The following is a 19,708-nucleotide window of genomic DNA, read 5'->3' on the forward strand; positions in this document are numbered from 1 at the left end:
TACTGCTACTAACTAATGTCTATTACAACTACTGTTCTAAACCCTTTAGACCCGTTATTGACCTCATACCGACCTTGAAACGTACCTTAGTCACCATCAACAGCCAATAAGGGACCACCATTCTTACCCCGACATACATACATACATACACACACACACACACACACACACACACACACACACGCACATACACGCACGCACACACACACACACACACACACACACACACACACACACACACACACACACACACACACACACACACACACACACACACACACACACACACATACATACACATGGTGGTCTCTTATTGGCCGGTGGACAACACCGACATACATGTATACATACATACTTATATACATATACATATATATTGTAACCATTTATTTATGTCCACACACATGATATGCATACAAGGACACAAATATTATAGGTGCATTAAAGTTACATCTGCAAAGTCATGGCATGTGTTTCTGTGATAACACTACTATATACAGTACTACTATATACTATAGTACTGAGTACTGTTACTTATACCCATAGAGACTACTCTATGGGTATAAGTAACAGTACTCAGTACTCTATGGGTGGATGGTAGGAGTGGCAGTAGAGATTGGAGGAGTGGCATGGGGATTGTGACTCACCTGGGCCTCGTCACCAGCCACTATAAAAGGAGAGAGAGAGCAGAGAACAGCCCACAAGACTCTGCCATTGTTGTTACAATGTTGCCATTGTAACAACACCACATGCTGCTGAGAGCCTGTTCTCCCAGTGTAACAACACCACATGCTGCTGAGAGCCTGTTCTCCAGTGTAACACCACCACATGCTGCTGAGAGCCTGTTCTCCCAGTGTAACAACACCACATGCTGCTGAGAGCCTGTTCTCCCAGTGTAACAACACCACATGCTGCTGAGAGCCTGTTCTCCCAGTGTAACAACACCACATGCTGCTGAGAGCCTGTTCTCCCAGTGTAACAACACCACATGCTGCTGAGAGCCTGTTCTCCCAGTGTAACAACACCACATGCTGCTGAGAGCCTGTTCTCCCAGTGTAACAACACCACATGCTGCTGAGAGCCTGTTCTCCATTGTAACAACACCACATGCTGCTGAGAGCCTGTTCTCCCAGTGTAACAACACCACATGCTGCTGAGAGCCTGTTCTCCATTGTAACAACACCACATGCTGCTGAGAGCCTGTTCTCCCAGTGTAACACCACCACATGCTGCTGAGAGCCTGTTCTCCCAGTGTAACAACACCACATGCTGCTGAGAGCCTGTTCTCCCAGTGTAACAACACCACATGCTGCTGGGAGCCTGTTCTCCCAGTGTAACAACACCACATGCTGCTGAGAGCCTGTTCTCCCAGTGTAACACCACATGCTGCTGAGAGCCTGTTCTCCCAGTGTAACAACACCACATGCTGCTGAGAGCCTGTTCTCCAGTGTAACACCACCACATGCTGCTGGGAGCCTGTTCTCCCAGTGTAACAACACCACATGCTGCTGAGAGCCTGTTCTCCAGTGTAACACCACCACATGCTGCTGGGAGCCTGTTCTCCCAGTGTAACAACACCACATGCTGCTGGGAGCCTGTTCTCCCAGTGAAACAACACCACATGCTGCTGAGAGCCTGTTCTCCCAGTGTAACAACACCACATGCTGCTGAGAGCCTGTTCTCCCAGTGTAACAACACCACATGCTGCTGAGAGCCTGTTCTCCCAGTGTAACACCACATGCTGCTGAGAGCCTGTTCTCCCAGTGTAACAACACCACATGCTGCTGAGAGCCTGTTCTCCTAGTGTAACAACACCACATGCTGCTGAGAGCCTGTTCTCCAGTGTAACAACACCACATGCTGCTGAGAGCCTGTTCTCCTAGTGTAACAACACCACATGCTGCTGAGAGCCTGTTCTCCTAGTGTAACAACACCACATGCTGCTGGGAGCCTGTTCTCCAGTGTAACACCACCACATGCTGCTGGGAGCCTGTTCTCCCAGTGTAACAACACCACATGCTGCTGAGAGCCTGTTCTCCCAGTGTAACAACACCACATGCTGCTGAGAGCCTGTTCTCCCAGTGTAACACCACCACATGCTGCTGAGAGCCTGTTCTCCAGTGTAACAACACCACATGCTGCTGGGAGCCTGTTCTCCCAGTGTAACAACACCACATGCTGCTGAGAGCCTGTTCTCCCAGTGTAACACCACCACATGCTGCTGAGAGCCTGTTCTCCCAGTGTAACAACACCACATGCTGCTGAGAGCCTGTTCTCCCAGTGTAACAACACCACATGCTGCTGAGAGCCTGTTCTCCCAGTGTAACACCACATGCTGCTGAGAGCCTGTTCTCCCAGTGTAACACCACCACATGCTGCTGAGAGCCTGTTCTCCCAGTGTAACAACACCACATGCTGCTGAGAGCCTGTTCTCCCAGTGTAACACCACCACATGCTGCTGAGAGCCTGTTCTCCCAGTGTAACAACACCACATGCTGCTGGGAGCCTGTTCTCCCAGTGTAACAACACCACATGCTGCTGAGAGCCTGTTCTCCAGTGTAACACCACCACATGCTGCTGAGAGCCTGTTCTCCCAGTGTAACAACACCACATGCTGCTGGGAGCCTGTTCTCCCAGTGAAACAACACCACATGCTGCTGAGAGCCTGTTCTCCCAGTGTAACAACACCACATGCTGCTGAGAGCCTGTTCTCCCAGTGTAACAACACCACATGCTGCTGAGAGCCTGTTCTCCCAGTGTAACAACACCACATGCTGCTGAGAGCCTGTTCTCCCAGTGTAACAACACCACATGCTGCTGAGAGCCTGTTCTCCAGTGTAACACCACCACATGCTGCTGAGAGCCTGTTCTCCCAGTGTAACAACACCACATGCTGCTGAGAGCCTGTTCTCCCAGTGTAACAACACCACATGCTGCTGAGAGCCTGTTCTCCAGTGTAACACCACCACATGCTGCTGAGAGCCTGTTCTCCCAGTGTAACAACACCACATGCTGCTGAGAGCCTGTTCTCCCAGTGTAACAACACCACATGCTGCTGAGAGCCTGTTCTCCCAGTGTAACAACACCACATGCTGCTGAGAGCCTGTTCTCCAGTGTAACACCACCACATGCTGCTGGGAGCCTGTTCTCCCAGTGTAACAACACCACATGCTGCTGAGAGCCTGTTCTCCCAGTGTAACACCACATGCTGCTGAGAGCCTGTTCTCCCAGTGTAACAACACCACATGCTGCTGAGAGCCTGTTCTCCCAGTGTAACACCACATGCTGCTGGGAGCCTGTTCTCCCAGTGTAACACCACATGCTGCTGGGAGCCTGTTCTCCAGTGTAACACCACCACATGCTGCTGAGAGCCTGTTCTCCCAGTGTAACAACACCACATGCTGCTGAGAGCCTGTTCTCCAGTGTAACACCACCACATGCTGCTGGGAGCCTGTTCTCCCAGTGTAACAACACCACATGCTGCTGAGAGCCTGTTCTCCCAGTGTAACACCACATGCTGCTGAGAGCCTGTTCTCCCAGTGTAACAACACCACATGCTGCTGAGAGCCTGTTCTCCCAGTGTAACACCACATGCTGCTGAGAGCCTGTTCTCCCAGTGTAACAACACCACATGCTGCTGAGAGCCTGTTCTCCCAGTGTAACAACACCACATGCTGCTGAGAGCCTGTTCTCCCAGTGTAACAACACCACATGCTGCTGAGAGCCTGTTCTCCCAGTGTAACAACACCACATGCTGCTGAGAGCCTGTTCTCCCAGTGTAACAACACCACATGCTGCTGAGAGCCTGTTCTCCCAGTGTAACAACACCACATGCTGCTGAGAGCCTGTTCTCCCAGTGTAACAACACCACATGCTGCTGGGAGCCTGTTCTCCCAGTGTAACACCACATGCTGCTGGGAGCCTGTTCTCCAGTGTAACACCACCACATGCTGCTGAGAGCCTGTTCTCCCAGTGTAACACCACATGCTGCTGAGAGCCTGTTCTCCCATTGTAACAACACCACATGCTGCTGAGAGCCTGTTCTCCCATTGTAACAACACCACATGCTGCTGAGAGCCTGTTCTCCCATTGTAACAACACCACATGCTGCTGAGAGCCTGTTCTCCCAGTGTAACACCACCACATGCTGCTGAGAGCCTGTTCTCCCAGTGTAACAACACCACATGCTGCTGAGAGCCTGTTCTCCCATTGTAACAACACCACATGCTGCTGAGAGCCTGTTCTCCCATTGTAACAACACCACATGCTGCTGAGAGCCTGTTCTCCCAGTGTAACAACACCACATGCTGCTGAGAGCCTGTTCTCCCAGTGTAACAACACCACATGCTGCTGAGAGCCTGTTCTCCCAGTGTAACAACACCACATGCTGCTGAGAGCCTGTTCTCCCAGTGTAACACCACATGCTGCTGAGAGCCTGTTCTCCCAGTGTAACAACACCACATGCTGCTGAGAGCCTGTTCTCCCAGTGTAACACCACATGCTGCTGAGAGCCTGTTCTCCCAGTGTAACAACACCACATGCTGCTGAGAGCCTGTTCTCCAGTGTAACACCACCACATGCTGCTGAGAGCCTGTTCTCCCAGTGTAACAACACCACATGCTGCTGAGAGCCTGTTCTCCAGTGTAACACCACCACATGCTGCTGAGAGCCTGTTCTCCCAGTGTAACAACACCACATGCTGCTGAGAGCCTGTTCTCCCAGTGTAACAACACCACATGCTGCTGAGAGCCTGTTCTCCCAGTGTAACAACACCACATGCTGCTGAGAGCCTGTTCTCCCAGTGTAACAACACCACATGCTGCTGAGAGCCTGTTCTCCCAGTGTAACAACACCACATGCTGCTGAGAGCCTGTTCTCCCAGTGTAACAACACCACATGCTGCTGAGAGCCTGTTCTCCCAGTGTAACAACACCACATGCTGCTGAGAGCCTGTTCTCCAGTGTAACACCACCACATGCTGCTGAGAGCCTGTTCTCCCAGTGTAACAACACCACATGCTGCTGGGAGCCTGTTCTCCCAGTGAAACAACACCACATGCTGCTGAGAGCCTGTTCTCCCAGTGTAACAACACCACATGCTGCTGAGAGCCTGTTCTCCCAGTGTAACAACACCACATGCTGCTGAGAGCCTGTTCTCCCAGTGTAACAACACCACATGCTGCTGAGAGCCTGTTCTCCCAGTGTAACAACACCACATGCTGCTGAGAGCCTGTTCTCCCAGTGTAACAACACCACATGCTGCTGAGAGCCTGTTCTCCCAGTGTAACAACACCACATGCTGCTGAGAGCCTGTTCTCCCAGTGTAACAACACCACATGCTGCTGAGAGCCTGTTCTCCCAGTGTAACACCACATGCTGCTGAGAGCCTGTTCTCCCAGTGTAACACCACCACATGCTGCTGAGAGCCTGTTCTCCCAGTGTAACAACACCACATGCTGCTGAGAGCCTGTTCTCCAGTGTAACACCACCACATGCTGCTGAGAGCCTGTTCTCCCAGTGTAACAACACCACATGCTGCTGGGAGCCTGTTCTCCCAGTGAAACAACACCACATGCTGCTGAGAGCCTGTTCTCCCAGTGTAACAACACCACATGCTGCTGAGAGCCTGTTCTCCCAGTGTAACAACACCACATGCTGCTGAGAGCCTGTTCTCCCAGTGTAACAACACCACATGCTGCTGAGAGCCTGTTCTCCCAGTGTAACAACACCACATGCTGCTGGGAGCCTGTTCTCCCAGTGAAACAACACCACATGCTGCTGAGAGCCTGTTCTCCAGTGTAACAACACCACATGCTGCTGAGAGCCTGTTCTCCCAGTGTAACACCACCACATGCTGCTGAGAGCCTGTTCTCCAGTGTAACAACACCACATGCTGCTGAGAGCCTGTTCTCCCAGTGTAACAACACCACATGCTGCTGAGAGCCTGTTCTCCCAGTGTAACAACACCACATGCTGCTGAGAGCCTGTTCTCCCAGTGTAACAACACCACATGCTGCTGAGAGCCTGTTCTCCATTGTAACAACACCACATGCTGCTGAGAGCCTGTTCTCCCAGTGTAACACCACCACATGCTGCTGAGAGCCTGTTCTCCAGTGTAACAACACCACATGCTGCTGAGAGCCTGTTCTCCCAGTGTAACAACACCACATGCTGCTGAGAGCCTGTTCTCCCAGTGTAACACCACATGCTGCTGAGAGCCTGTTCTCCCATTGTAACACCACATGCTGCTGAGAGCCTGTTCTCCCAGTGTAACACCACATGCTGCTGAGAGCCTGTTCTCCCAGTGTAACAACACCACATGCTGCTGAGAGCCTGTTCTCCCAGTGTAACAACACCACATGCTGCTGAGAGCCTGTTCTCCCAGTGTAACACCACCACATGCTGCTGAGAGCCTGTTCTCCCAGTGTAACAACACCACATGCTGCTGAGAGCCTGTTCTCCCAGTGTAACAACACCACATGCTGCTGAGAGCCTGTTCTCCAGTGTAACACCACCACATGCTGCTGAGAGCCTGTTCTCCCAGTGTAACAACACCACATGCTGCTGAGAGCCTGTTCTCCCAGTGTAACAACACCACATGCTGCTGAGAGCCTGTTCTCCAGTGTAACACCACCACATGCTGCTGAGAGCCTGTTCTCCCAGTGTAACACCACCACATGCTGCTGAGAGCCTGTTCTCCCAGTGTAACACCACCACATGCTGCTGAGAGCCTGTTCTCCCAGTGTAACAACACCACATGCTGCTGAGAGCCTGTTCTCCCAGTGTAACAACACCACATGCTGCTGAGAGCCTGTTCTCCCAGTGTAACAACACCACATGCTGCTGAGAGCCTGTTCTCCCAGTGTAACAACACCACATGCTGCTGAGAGCCTGTTCTCCCAGTGTAACACCACCACATGCTGCTGAGAGCCTGTTCTCCCAGTGTAACAACACCACATGCTGCTGAGAGCCTGTTCTCCCAGTGTAACAACACCACATGCTGCTGAGAGCCTGTTCTCCCAGTGTAACAACACCACATGCTGCTGAGAGCCTGTTCTCCCAGTGTAACAACACCACATGCTGCTGAGAGCCTGTTCTCCCAGTGTAACAACACCACATGCTGCTGAGAGCCTGTTCTCCCAGTGTAACAACACCACATGCTGCTGAGAGCCTGTTCTCCCAGTGTAACAACACCACATGCTGCTGAGAGCCTGTTCTCCCAGTGTAACAACACCACATGCTGCTGAGAGCCTGTTCTCCCAGTGTAACAACACCACATGCTGCTGGGAGCCTGTTCTCCCAGTGTAACAACACCACATGCTGCTGAGAGCCTGTTCTCCCAGTGTAACAACACCACATGCTGCTGAGAGCATGTTCTCCCAGTGTAACAACACCACATGCTGCTGAGAGCCTGTTCTCCCAGTGAAACTACACTATACAGACAAAGGCCCTTATTTATCAACGCGGTGTACACCGCGTTGATAAATAAGGGCCAAAGTTACTAGTCAGACAAAGTTACTTTACTTTAAGCAACTCAACTCATATAAACCACTGTCACAGTATCCCAAACCATGTGCCTGCGTGTGCTGCCATAGAAGGGAAGCTTTATGGTAAGAGTGTGCTGCCATAGAAGGGAAGCTGTATGGTAAGGGTGTGCTGCCATAGAAGGGAAGCTGTATGGTAAGGGTGTGCTGCCATAGAAGGGAAGCTGTATGGTAAGAATGTGCTGCCATAGAAGGGAAGCTGTATGGTAAGGGTGTGCTGCCATAGAAGGGAAGCTGTATGGTAAGGGTGTGCTGCCATAGAAGGGAAGCTGTATGGTAAGGGTGTGCTGCCATAGAAGGGAAGCTGTATGGTAAGGGTGTGCTGCCATAGAAGGGAAGCTGTATGGTAAGGGTGTGCTGCCATAGAAGGGAAGCTATATGGTAAGGGTGTGCTGCCATAGAAGGGAAGCTTTATGATAACACACACACACACACACACACACACACACACACACACACACACACACACGTATTAACATTTGTTTGAACTTATGCCATGTCTCACATTGTTTCAATTCTGTTTCTGAACGGACCACAGCCCACCAATGGGACGGCAGGTTTCCACAGTCCACCAATGGGACGGCAGGTTTCCACAGCCCACCAATGGGACGGCAGGTTTCCACAGCCCACCAATGGGACGGCAGGTTCCCACAGCCCACCAATGAGACGGCAGGTTTCCACAGCCCACCAATGGGACGGCAGGTTTCCACAGCCCACCAATGGGACGGCAGGTTTCCACAGCCCACCAATGAGACGCAGTGAGTTTTTTCCTTCTTTTTTTGAGGGCTGCTAGCCCCTCCTATATACAGCTTTTGTCTCCACACGTCTCAATATTTGCCATTGACAATGAAAGGAGAAATTAGGTCAAATATCCGCCAAATATGACGTAAATTTAAACAACCAATCACATCCATTCAGTTGTTCATGAGGTGATGTATGATGATAAGAACGCCCCTCACTTCACACGGGTGTAAAGATATATATTTTTACTTTTTGCCTTTATTGATAGATTAATAGTAGTTTGACAGGGAACAGGGGGACGGGGGACGGGGGGGGTAAGACACACAGCAAAGGTCGTCGGGATCGGGACTCGATCACCTCTTCTGTAGCACAGTTAGTAGCTGAGATACACGTGTGTGTGTGTGTGTGTGTGTGTGTGTGTGTGTGTGTGTGTGTGTGTGTGTGTGTGTGTGTGTGTGTGTGTGTGTGTGTGTGTGTGTGTGTGTGTGTGTGTGTGTGTGTGTGTGTGTGTGTGTGTGCGCGCGCGCGCGTGCACGCCGTATATTTACGTACCCCGACGTATACTCCGTCTATATAATGGTTGAGTCCCACCGCAGTGTTTAACATTGGTCCGGTTGCTATGGCAACGCCCCACCGCTCCAGCTATGGGATTGAACATATAATCACGGTGTAAAGCAGTTGGAAGTCGGACTCCAGGAGAGCCGTCCTTGGTGGATCTTCTGCCATTACAAATTTCGGGTTTCGGAGACATGGCCAAAGCATTTGCCAAAAACGTACGTTGAGAACCCCTGTTTTAACACAATCTATGCCAATCAACTCGAGAAATCTCGAGTTGATTATTTCCAGATTGGTGCCAACCAGGGTTAATTCTGACAGGACATTTTGATGCAGTTTTAGTTCATAGTCCTTTGAATAACATTTAGTTTAGTTTTAGTCATAATTATTTTTGACATCTGAAATGATGACAAAAGTATTTTAGTCGACTACTTCCACAGTTGATTTCGTGCATATTGGCCTTGATGGCATGCGTCGTAATGGCTGATTTTACACTCGGGTGCATGCTGAAAATAGTCGATCTACAAGCTTGCAGATCTTCTGTTTTTAGAGAGCCCGAGCACAACCATCCATCCAACCATCTTCAACCGCTTATCCGTAGTCGGGTCGCGGGGGCAACAGCTCCACCAGAGAGCTCCAGACTTCCCTCTCCAGAGCAACATTAGTGACTTCCTCCTGGGGGATTCTGAGACGTTCCAAGGCCAGTGAGCCAGTGGGCTCCTTTCCAGGCGAAGGAGCAGCGGTTCTACTCTCTCGTGTGACTGAACTTCTCACCCTATCTCTAAGGGAGATGCCAGCCACCCGTCAAAGAAAACTAATTTTGGCCGCTTGTATTCGTGACCTTATTCTTTCGGTCATGACCCACACTTCATGACCATAGGTGAGAGTAGGAACACTTCATGACCATAGGTGAGAGTAGGAACACTTCATGACCATAGGTGAGAGTAGGAACACTTCATGACCATAGGTGAGAGTAGGAACACTTCATGACCATAGGTGAGAGTAGGAACACTTCATGACCATAGGTGAGAGTAGGAACACTTCATGACCATAGGTGAGAGTAGGAACACTTCATGACCATAGGTGAGAGTAGGAACGAAGATTGCTCGGTAGACGGAGAGCTTTGCCTTCTGGCTCAACTCTCTTTTCGTGTAGCCCGAGCACAACCAAACATAAAATGACTTATTTTACTTCTACTGGATCTCTTCTCCACTAGTCCCTCCCTATAAAGTCTAGTTTGTATTTGTCGACAAAGAAAAACCTGTTTTTTTGTGAGGGTACCTACCCTAAAAGTCTTCATCACGCTCATTCAAACGTGTATTAAAAGGTTGTGAAGAATCCACTCCAGTGATCCATGGCAGGTTTTGTTTTTCTCTCTCTGTGTTCGGAGGCCTTTTGCCTGCAAGTGTCGCTGTTGAGGGATTCCGCCTGTCAATCATGGCCTCTGCTCCGCCCCCCCAGGGGGAGAAGGAGATGGGGCGGGATCAATGGACTATGACATCAAAGTCCACGGGCCAATCACAGCACTTTCCTGAGCCTAATTAATCAGAAAATACCAGACCACTGAAAAAGTTTCAGTGTGAAAATCCATTTAAATCTTTTTGAGGTCTTTACTTCATTATTGTTTTTGTTTCTCCTTACGACACGCTGTCTTATTCATTTGTCATACATGCTTTTATTTAATTTGTATTTATTTTTTTAATTATATTTTATTGACAAATACACAAATACACAAAAGTTCCTCACAAGCGTGTGTTGCAAATAGTATTGTAACGATTAAATAATTAAATTAACTGTTACTCTTTTTTAAAGCACGGGATAGTGACTGATCTCCTTCGACACAATTGATTTATGCTGAATGACAGGAATGGCAATAGACATTAGACAGCAAACACACTCAGTAAGAACACAGCGAAGTAGTGATGAAGTTATGATAGTATTTATCTACTCAAAGGAGAAATAATAATACAGCCAGGTATAAACAACAACCAACTCAGATGAATGAAAACAAGTTGAAACCCTTTGAACCGAATGTCCTCGATTCGCGCCCGCACGCACGCACGCACGCACGTACGTCCGCTAAGTAGTTTATTAGATAGGTCTGTAAGAAAAGAGTAATTAAAGTCCGCATCTCGCGCACGCGCCCGCACGCTCCTATTGTTCCTTATCGCTCCGTGAATCCAAACGGCTCCAAACCGTCCCAGAACAAACGAAAAGTGTCAATCAATCAATGTCAATCCAAAAACGTTACTCCAAAAGTTATCCAAAAAGTAAAGGGATCCCCAGCAACGACGTAATCCACAAAGTAATGACTCCCAAGGGAAAAAACAACAATGGATCCTCGCGGGGTATAAAATAAAATATAAACGGTCTCACCAAGTCTTTTCTCTTGTGAAGTACAGCGCGCGGCAGTGTGGCCTTAGCTATTTTCCACCTATAGCGTTCCGAGTAGAGTTAATTATTAAATAAATAATGATCAAACTGGTCTAGGTCTCCTGTGGACTTCCTGGACGGTTTGCCTCTCTCGTTCGTTCCTCTCACGGGCCGGCCACCAACGCCTACTTTACGTGCGTCAGACAGTCTCGGACCCGTCAATCAAAACAATCCCCTCAAATCATAACATAGGCTTTCAAAACACCCCTTAAACAATAACAAAATAAAACCTATTAGGACATTACCCTTAAAGGATGGCGTTAATTAAGGACCATTATACAATATCTGTGACATACACTTTTAAATGCCATAAATAAAATAAATCCTTCTTTTAACATATGTGGCAGCGCTACATAGACCCCCCCTCCAGCCATCGGCTACTAGGGTGAGGTACCATAGAACCTTTTTATATTCACCACATTGATAGTGTCCTGTTTATCAGGTGGGTTATTCCATCCGATTCGGTAATTCACCGGCCCTAATTTTCTCAGTATTTTAGCTGGCCCCTCCCACTTGGGCGCTAGCTTGGCGGAGAACTTGTCGCTGGCCTTCGAGAGAGGATGAGTCCTGACCCAGACTAGGTCACCCGCTAGAAAGTGCGCTTCTTTCCTGCGGGCATTATAATACCTAGCTTGTCTAGCCTGGTGCACACCCACTCTCCTCCTGACCTCCTCCGCCATCTTCTGTTGTCTCTCCACCAGGTTGTATGCGGCTTGGTCTGCCGGAGACGGTGGTTTATTGATCAGCCTCTCCAGTGGGCCTTGGAGCTTCCGACCCAAAGCCAGCTCAGCAGGGACTTTCCCGGTGGTTTCCTGTTGGGCTGTGTTGAGGGCGAAGCGGAACTCTGGTAGCCACTGGTCCCAGGTGTTATGGTGCTGGCCGACGAATGATGCAATCATGGTTTTCAATGTCCGGTTGATGCGTTCTGTAAGGTTGGTTTGTGGGTGGTAACTGGTGGTGAGTTTCTGGACAACACCCCAAGCCTTGCAGAGGTCCATCAACAAGTTGGCAGTGAATTGAGGTCCTCGGTCCGAAACGAGGTACGAGGGCACCCCCCAGCGGGTGAAGATTTCCTCCCTGAGGATCTTGATGAGACGAGGTGTTTTGCTGTCTCTCAAGGGGAACATCTCTACCCATTTGGAGTAATAGTCCACCACTACCAAGAGGTAAACGTTGCCGGCTTTGCTCCTGGGGAATGGACCCATCAGGTCGACGCCTAACATCACTCCGGGAGCGGTGACTTGAGTGCTCTGTAGTAGCCCTGCCGGCTTGGTGTTGTCTGCCTTGTATTGCTGGCAGGTCACACAAGTCTTTGTGTGATCCCATACGTCCTTCCGGACCATTGGCCACCAGGCAACCTCCAGCACTCTTAAGAGGGTCTTCAGGCGACCCAGATGACCCCCCAACGGATTGTCGTGGAAGTACCTCAGGAATTCTGCCACCAGAGTCTGCGGAACGACCAACTGCCACTTTTCTCCCTGGTTCTTCAGCGGTACTCTTCGGTACAATAGCCCTTGGTGGTTACAGAAGCCGATGCGATCGGGTGGAGATGTTGTCCGACCGCTGTCTCTCCTCAGGTCCATCACAACCTGGTCTGTTCCTTGGGCCGTCGCCAATTCCGCCAATGTGGTCGGCAAGTCCGAGGGGCTTTTCGAGGACATGACAAGACAGGGTGAGGAGTGAATGGAGAGTGGCCCATAAGCACGGGACAGTGCATCCGGGGCGACGTTAAGACAGCCCTTCCGATAATGAACCTTGAAGGTGAATTGTTGCAGTCGGAGTATCCAACGAGTCAGTCGAGAGGTGGTCTTCGGGCAGTTGAAAGCCCAGGACAGTGCAGCATGGTCCGTGAAGACTGTGAACTCTGGTCCCTCCAGATAGTGCCTCCACTTTTCCACAGCCCAGACCACGGCCAGGCACTCCTTCTCAGAAGTGGAATAATTCCGCTCTGGGCCTCGGAGTCCCCTCGACGCGTAAGCAATTACATGCTCACCGTCGTCGGTGGTTTGGGAGAGGATGGCTCCGAGACCCACTTCGCTGGCATCCGTGTGTACCTGGAATGGTAGTGAGGTATTGGGTTGCGCCAACACTGGTGAGCTCTTCAACGCCTGCTTCAGGGCTTCCATGCTGTCTTGGCACTGGCTGGTCCAGTTCCATTCTACTCCCTTCCTCTTCAGGTTGTTAAGAGGGGCTGCCATGTCGGCAAAACGGGGAATGAATTTGTGGTACCATCCCGCAAGCCCCAAGAAACGCTGTACAGCCTTCAGATCCCGAGGGACAGGATAGTCAGACACAGCCTGGGTCTTAGATGGATCGACCTCCACGCCTCTGTTGGAGACAATATGCCCCAAGAACTTCAGCTCTCGTTTGAAAAAGTGGCACTTCTTCATGTTGAGGCTGAGATTGGCGGCATGCAACTTCTGGAAGACGGATTCCAAGTCTCGAAGATGTTGTTCTTTGGAGTGAGAGTATACTATGATGTCGTCGATGTAGACAAAGCATAGCTTTCCCCTCAACTCCGACAAGACCGTCTCCATCAGCCGCTGAAAGGAGGCTGCCGCATTCCGCAGACCGAATGGCATGGCCTTAAACTGGAAAAGTCCAAGAGATGTAATGAAAGCAGTCTTCGCCTTGCTCTCCTTTGCCATCGCCACCTGCCAGTATCCAGACTGCAAGTCCAAGGAACTGAACCATGAGGCCCCTTCCAAGGATTCAAGGATGTCGTGAATGATGGGCATCGGATAAGCGTCTGGCAGCGTTTTGGCATTCACCCTTCGGTAGTCCACACAGAATCTGTAGGACCCGTCTGGTTTGTTCACCAGAACTACAGGTGATGACCAAGCTGACTGTGACGGCTCAATGATCCCATCCACCAGCATCTTCTCCACATGTTCCTCTATGACTTTCTTCTTCTGTGGAGACACACGATACGCCTTGCATCGTACAGGCACTTCATCCTGCACGAAGATGGTGTGCTTCTCCACAGATGTCTTCCCCAGTTTACTGGAGGTGACTGCAGGCCAGTCACCCATGAGCTGTAGGAGCTCCTCCGGACAGTCCGTGTCATAAGGAACCCGTAACTCTGGGTTGACCGTAGAGGCCCAGCAACTCCTCCTCTCCCCTGGAGGCAAAGCATAATAGAGGAGGATGCCTGGTTGGTAGATGATGGTGGGAGACTTGTCCCACAAGCTGGAGTCGGCCTTCTGGCTTAAGAAAGGATAATAGGTGTAACCTTGTCCAGTCTTCAACCCATACCTATTCTTAGCCAGATCAAGAATGGCACCGGTCTCGGCAAGGAAATCTAGCCCAAGGATCAGTGGGAACACAAGATGGCGATCTTGCATCACATGGGTGTCAATGGTTCTTTTCACCCCATGCCAGTTGAACCCGAGGTCTTTCTTGCCCAGGGCCTGATGAGCTGAGCCATCAGCTAGGACAAAACCCTGTCTGACAACCGGTAAGGTTTCGTCTGGTAGCATGACTCGCTTCCACAGACTTTCCTTAATCAGGGTGAAAGAACTCCCAGTGTCCACCACTGCCTCTACTGGGATTCCCTTGATGGTAACTGGGACCAACAGGAGCTTATGTTCTTTCTTTTTGTAGCTCTTGTGTTGCACTAGAGAAAGCTCTGCTATGGTCTTCGCCGACTGTTTCTTCTTCTCCTTGCCCTGTTTGTCAGTACTCGCCTTCACCCTCTGCCAGTAGTCCTGGGTTCCTGAGAAGTCCTTCTCCACCATGAACCCCACCTTTACTAGCTCGGTCACTGTCGTCACAGTGCCCCGCAGGCAGCCAGCCACTTTAGGGTTGATGTTACTCAAGATGCGTCTCACTATATCTTCCTCTGGCATGTCTCGCTTCCACTTGAGGCACAGTGCACGATAATCGTATGCAAAGTCCCTGAGACATTGCTCTGGTTTCTGCACCATGGACCTCAGTCTCTCCTCCACTTCTGTCATGTAGTCAGAGGAGAGGAAAGCGGACATGAAGGCATTTTTAAATGAGACCCAATTGTGGACTTGGCTTTTAGCAGCCTGCCACCAGCTGAGTGCCGGCCCCTTGAAGACGGAGGACAGGGCTCCCAAAAGTTCCCGGTTGGAGAGGGGTCTTAAGGCAAGGAAGGTCTCACACTGCTCAATGAAGGCAAGGACATCGGAAGTTTCAGTCGTGGCACCAAACGTAGGAAACTCCAGCCGCACCGGGGGTTTGGAGTAAGACGGAGAGGAGAGTGAATGCGCACCAGGCTGACTATATGGTATAGGGGGCGCTATGGGGCTGACATCTGTGGAAAGTTCTAGGGGTCTGCTTGCTACAGGTGTACTAGTAGGTCTTGCCCTAGCAAGGTCTTTCTTCCACTTGTCGTCCCTGCGTAACAAACAGTTTACTGTATCCCTTTCCAGTTTCTGCATGTCTGCCCTCATATCTTCTCCTAGTCTGGTGAGAGTAGATTCAATGGACTGCCTTAGGTGGGCCTCCCTGTTCACTGAACTGGCTATGGAAGCTCTAAAATCATTTTCGAGCTTAGCCAATTTTTTTTCCAGAGACTTCACCTCACCTTTAAGTTCCCCATTAACACTCTTCAGAGAAGTCACCTCACCTTTAAGTTCATCATGATCAGCCTTTAGAGAATTCACCTCCCCTTTAAGCTCATTGTAATGAGTCACATCATTCTCATCCCTCCCATCATCATCATCATCATCATCATCATCATCATCTTCATCATCGTCATCATTTTCATTGTCATTATTTTCATTGTCATTATTTTCATTATCGGTTTCATGTTCAACCTGGGCATCAACCTGCCCTCTTTGATTCTCATCCCCAACATACAAATCACTTAACGAGGTTTCATGAGGGGGACTTCTCCTTGTGGTGAAAGATCCCGAAGTGAAATCTGGGTCCCCCTGAACTACAGGTAGGCTATCAACCATTGGAGTATAGGGAGAATCATGGACAGGAGTAGACACGACGTCACTTGTTTCTACTCGGAACTCCTTCTGGTGTTGCCATATTGCAAAGCTAAACCAAACCAGCTTATCACAATCAATTAATCAATCAATCGATCGATCAATCAATCAATCAATCAATTTAAATCAGTTCCCCGTATGGGCCACCATTATGTAACGATTAAATAATTAAATTAACTGTTACTCTTTTTTAAAGCGGGGTATAAAATAAAATATAAACGGTCTCACCAAGTCTTTTCTCTTGTGAAGTACAGCGCGCGGCAGTGTGGCCTTAGCTATTTTCCACCTATAGCGTTCCGAGTAGAGTTAATTATTAAATAAATAATGATCAAACTGGTCTAGGTCTCCTGTGGACTTCCTGGACGGTTTGCCTCTCTCGTTCGTTCCTCCCGCGGGCCGGCCACCAACGCCTACTTTACGTGCGTCAGACAGTCTCGGACCCGTCAATCAAAACAATCCCCTCAAATCATAACATAGGCTTTCAAAACACCCCTTAAACAATAACAAAATAAAACCTATTAGGACATTACCCTTAAAGGATGGCGTTAATTAAGGACCATTATACAATATCTGTGACATACACTTTTAAATGCCATAAATAAAATAAATCCTTCTTTTAACATATGTGGCAGCGCTACAATTGTATTTCTATAGTGATTGTATTTCTATGTGATTGTTTTTCTATAGTGATTGTATTTCTATGTGATTGTATTTCTATGTGATTGTATTTCTATAGTGATTGTATTTCTATGTGATTGTATTTCTATAGTGATTGTATTTCTATGTGATTGTATTTCTATAGTGATTGTATTTCTATGTGATTGTATTTCTATGTGATTGTATTTCTATAGTGATTGTATTTCAATAGTGATTGTATTTCTATGTGATTGTTTTTCTATGTGATTGTTTTTCTATGTGATTGTATTTCTATAGTGATTGTATTTCTATGTGATTGTTTTTCTATGTGATTGTTTTTTTATGTTTTTCTATGTGATTGTATTTCTATGTGATTGTATTTCTATGTGATTGTATTTCTATAGTGATTGTATTTCTATGTGATTGTATTTCTATGTGATTGTATTTCTATAGTGATTGTATTTCTATGTGATTGTATTTCTATGTGATTGTATTTCTATAGTGATTGTATTTCTATAGTGATTGTATTTCTATGTTATTGTATTTCTATAGTGATTGTATTTCTATAGTGATTGTATTTCTATGTGATTGTATTTCTATAGTGATTGTATTTCTATAGTGATTGTATTTCTATGTGATTGTATTTCTATAGTGATTGTATTTCTATGTGATTGTATTTCTATAGTGATTGTATTTCTATGTGATTGTACTTCTATGTGATTGTATTTAAATGTATTTCTATGTGATTGTATTTCTATAGTGATTGTATTTCTATAGTGATTGTATTTCTATGTGATTGTATTTCTATAGTGATTGTATTTCTATGTGATTGTTTTTCTATGTGATTGTTTTTCTATGTGATTGTATTTCTATAGTGATTGTATTTCTATGTGATTGTATTTCTATGTGATTGTTTTTCTATGTGATTGTATTTCTATGTGATTGTATTTCTATGTGATTGTATTTATATAGTGATTGTATTTCTATCAGTGATTGTATTTCTATGTGATTGTATTTCTATGTGATTGTATTTCTAGACGACACTGAAAATCGGTGTAATTTCACGAATGAATAAAACTTGAATGAATGAATATATGTAAAGCTCCACCTATATAATCCTTCCATGAATGAATATATGTAAACTACTCCATCCATGAATGAATATATGTAAACTACTCCACCTATCTAATCCTTCCATGAATGAATATATGTAAACTACTCCATCCATGAATGAATATATGTAAACTACTCCACCTATCTAATCCATCCATGAATGAATATATGTAAACTACTCCATCCATGAATGAATATATGTAAACTACTCCACCTATCTAATCCATCCATGAATGAATATATGCAAACTACTCCATCCATGAATGAATATATGTAAACTACTCCACCTATCTAATCCATCCATGAATGAATATATGTAAACTACTCCATCCATGAATGAATATATGTAAACTACTCCACCTATCTAATCCATCCATGAATGAATATATGTAAACTACTCCATCCATGAATGAATATATGTAAACTACTCCACCTATCTAATCCTTCCATGAATGAATATATGTAAACTACTCCATCCATGAATGAATATATGTAAACTACTCCACCTATCTAATCCTTCCATGAATGAATATATGTAAACTACTCCATCCATGAATGAATATATGTAAACTACTCCACCTATCTAATCCTTCCATGAATGAATATATGTAAACTACTCCACCTATCTAATCCTTCCATGAATGAATATATGTAAACTACTCCATCCATGAATGAATATATGTAAACTACTCCATCCATGAATGAATATATGTAAACTACTCCACCTATCTAATCCTTCCATGAATGCATATATGTAAACTACTCCACCTATCTAATCCTTCCATGAATGAATATATGTAAACTACTCCATCCATGAATGAATATATGTAAACTACTCCATCCATGAATGAATATATGTAAACTACTCCACCTATCTAATCCTTCCATGAATGCATATATGTAAACTACTCCATCCATGAATGAATATATGTAAACTACTCCACCTATCTAATCCTTCCATGAATGCATATATGTAAACTACTCCATCTATCTAATCCTGTGTTTTGGGTGCAGAGGAAATGTATATATATGAAAATATGATAAGTTATGACTTGTTGGCACGTTAGGGGGGGAGGGGGGCTATTATTAATATCACCACTCCTCCCAAAGTGGGGGGAGGGGAGGGAGGGGGGAGGGGAGGAGAGGAGGGGGGCCTTAGTGCCTGGCTCCCTGCATGGGGGGGGGGGGGGGGGTGCAGCTGAATTAGCAGAGCTATAAAAGTGCTCCAGACTCTGATATATTCAGCCTTTAATGATATTAGCGTTAGCATTAGCGCTGTGTCAGCACCGTGTGTGTGTGTGTGTGTGTGTGTGTGTGTGTGTGTGTGTGTGTGTGTGTGTGTGTGTGTGTGTGTGTGTGTGTGTGTGTGTGTGTGTGTGTGTGTGTGTGCACCGAGGCTGTGGGACGCCAGACAGAAATTATTACAGTGGGGTGTACAGTACAGGAACTACATTTACAGTATTAAAGGAACTACATTTACAGTATTAAAGGAACTACATTTACAGTATTAAAGGAACTACAGTACAAGTACATTTACTTTAGTACAATGTTGAGATGTTTTTACATCTATAGATAGATCTATAGATCTAAATACTACCATTACCATTAAAGGAGCAATTGGGTGATTTGGAAAAAGAAAAAAAAACGGTCTGCCCCGGTAACGTGTGCGCGCGCGCGCGCGCGCGCGCGAGCGAGAGAGAGAGAGAGAGAGAGAGAGAGAGAG

This window comes from Electrona antarctica (genome assembly GCF_951216825.1).
Source record: "Electrona antarctica genome assembly, contig: scaffold_194, whole genome shotgun sequence".
Lineage (NCBI taxonomy): Eukaryota > Metazoa > Chordata > Actinopteri > Myctophiformes > Myctophidae > Electrona > Electrona antarctica.